The sequence below is a fragment of the Aplysia californica genome, unplaced genomic scaffold, assembly GCF_000002075.1.
Source record: "Aplysia californica isolate F4 #8 unplaced genomic scaffold, AplCal3.0 scaffold00067, whole genome shotgun sequence".
Lineage (NCBI taxonomy): Eukaryota > Metazoa > Mollusca > Gastropoda > Aplysiida > Aplysiidae > Aplysia > Aplysia californica.
Window position 1 is genome coordinate 72758 of NW_004797337.1, and position 2543 is coordinate 75300.

Consider the following 2543-nt stretch of genomic DNA (forward strand, 5'->3'; position numbering starts at 1 on the left):
GGTGGGTTGGTCGGTTTGGTTGGCTTTTTGAGAATTGTTTTTCTATGTTTTCTAATATTTTTCTTTGTTTAATCGTTTATTTCGTCTATTCATGGCGTCAAAACTGAGACGTGGTGACAACAGTGTGTTGTTAAACTACAGCAAACACAACTCCTGCACATATACAGTATAATACTCGTAAACCACAATCTATTTAGAGGTTGGTTGTTTTCATTCCACTGTGGGTTTGCGTGCCCATATTTATACCTACGTATATATAAGTGTATAACTAAGTGTGTGTGTGTAAATGTATATATATACATGTATACATATTATGTGTGTGTGTGTGTGTGTATGTGTGTAAACCTATGTGTATGTGTATCCTTTCTGTCAAACTTTTTCGTGTATTTTCTATTTTATTCGCCTTCCTATGATTTACTATAATTTATTGTTACCTCATTTCAAGCGTGTTCAATTCTCTGGCAATCTTACGAATGCATCAATAGATTCTCTGATCATTTGACACAGAGTGGTGGTATCTATGTTGTAGCTGTTAGGTTTGAAATCAGACGAGTCTTTGTCGACATCTCTTGTGTAACGGCAAAGCTATTTGTTGTTGCACATACGAGACATGATTCGTTGCAAAACTGGAGAAATCGTTCTGTCAAGTATCTCCGTCTGAGTTCTGGTGTGCTAAACATCCTATTGACCAAGGATTCGCTCTGAGAGGGCTGAAGCAGTTTGCCACCTGCACGATCTTAATCGTATCGATAGGGACGTAAAATACCTTCATTGAAGAAAAGAAATGTGTATTAGTCTAATGGCTGTTGCACCCAGTAGACGTGGATTTGATTGCCGTAAGTGTTCCTTTTTCATGCCGAAAGGAGAGTAAAACAGTTACACTCGTCTACATCATAATTAATTAATTGTTTTTTTCTTCTGTTTCAGGTACATCACCGTGCCTGCCTGGAGGGAATGACCTGCTTAGTCATTTATTCGTCTTGACAGTGACTAAACTACCACAATCTAGCTACGCAACTTGATCTGGAAATGGTCAGGAGAAAAATACGGGTGGGCAAGAATGAGGCAAAACATCAAGCAGGTGTCAGATAAAGAAAGCTGCCGTGGACTTGAGACTCAAAATGGCTGTATCATCGATGTCCCAATTCAGCATATCAGTTTTCTCAATAATGGATGGGAATGAAGAGAGAATCTTATTCCCGTCCCAATCCCGACCCCACATACTCTTTTTAAGAATTTTCCTTGCAAGAAACTGAGGGCGTTTTCTTTCTTTTTTTTTTTTGGGGGGGGGGGTCGATAAAGGAAAGCTTTCAAAACTCTAGAAGCAGTTAAGGACTTAGATGTCAAACAAAATCAATCATAACTCAAGCCTTAAGAAGAATTTGACATTTTCCTGAACCAAGAAAAGCTCAGTTGTCTTTCACAATGTAAGACATTCCCTTGGAAACTGAGATATGTGTGTCGAAGATCTGTTAAACGGTCACAATAATATCTATGACCTGTGAATCATTGTCTTCCATTGTTGGTAGATTTGAGTTGCAACCAAAATTAAGACTGAACTCAACAAGTTCATTGTCCAAACAAATGGATAGTAGTTTCAGCTGTGTATATTATGTAGAAAATAGGGGTATAAGGTATATCATATACGAAAATTAAACTTTTGAGCTAAATGTTGAATTAAAAGAAAAGAACAGGAAATCGCACAGTAGGTGTACAAAAGAAATATAACACCAAACAGCAAGCGAAAATTGATAGTCTGTGACTGATGCCAACAAAAAGAAAAGAAATTTACATTTTCGTTTGAATTCTCTTTCCTTCACGAGAATTGCTACAGTCATCTATATATTTCTTCTCCGTACAAGAAGGATCGTTTGACGTGATGTCCCAGTTTCTGTGTTGAGTCTAGAAAAGACTACAGGGATCGGAGTGAAAAATGATCCGGAAGAAGAAAAAGGAGCTATTCCCAACCCTGATAGAAGGGAATGTTCTAGATCCAGGGTCAGGTGAAGGTAATCCATGCCAGGTTGAGCAGGACACGAATGGAAGACAAGGAGTGCTCGCCCCTGCTTGGTCACAAACACACGGACCTTCTCATTGTGGCTTTCCATATCGCACCTTCGTGACAAATTGTTTTCTAATCGAATCTGGAATATTACCTTTCACAAAACTGGATTAGATTTTCAATCTGGAGTATCGAGTGTACGTGGTAGCGGTGGTTTCGATTACCACCTTAATCTGATGACATCACGACGACGCATGCGCAGTGACATCGTTTTTAAGGTAGGTTGTCTGACAGGTGATCCCAATTCTGTTTGTTTAGGTTTTTGTTCTTTTTTGTGGTACTATATTTTTTTTTAAATTTGGGGTTGCTATTTTTTATTTCTCTTGGAGCATTTCTGTTGTTACCTTGTAGTCTTAGCTGAGGAAATAATGTCTTGATCTTTTTCATGGGCTTTAAGCAGATTAAAATGACACATACATCTCTCTCTATCTCTCTTTCTTCTCTCTCTCTCTCCCTCTCTCTTTCTTCTCTCTCTCTCTCT

At 38.4% G+C, this 2543-nt stretch overlaps 1 protein-coding gene across 2 annotated transcripts in view; it reads left to right on the forward strand.

Annotated features, from left to right (window-relative positions):
* The window catches only part of LOC101861106 (transcription factor Sox-2), a 52433-nt gene that overhangs the window by 5302 nt on the left and 44588 nt on the right, over positions 1-2543 (forward strand). For both annotated transcript variants that reach the window (XM_035968545.1, XM_005093624.3), the window contains exon 2: positions 928-2280. The gene's annotated coding sequence lies outside the window, so the exon portion shown is untranslated. The remainder of the gene's footprint in view (positions 1-927; positions 2281-2543) is intronic.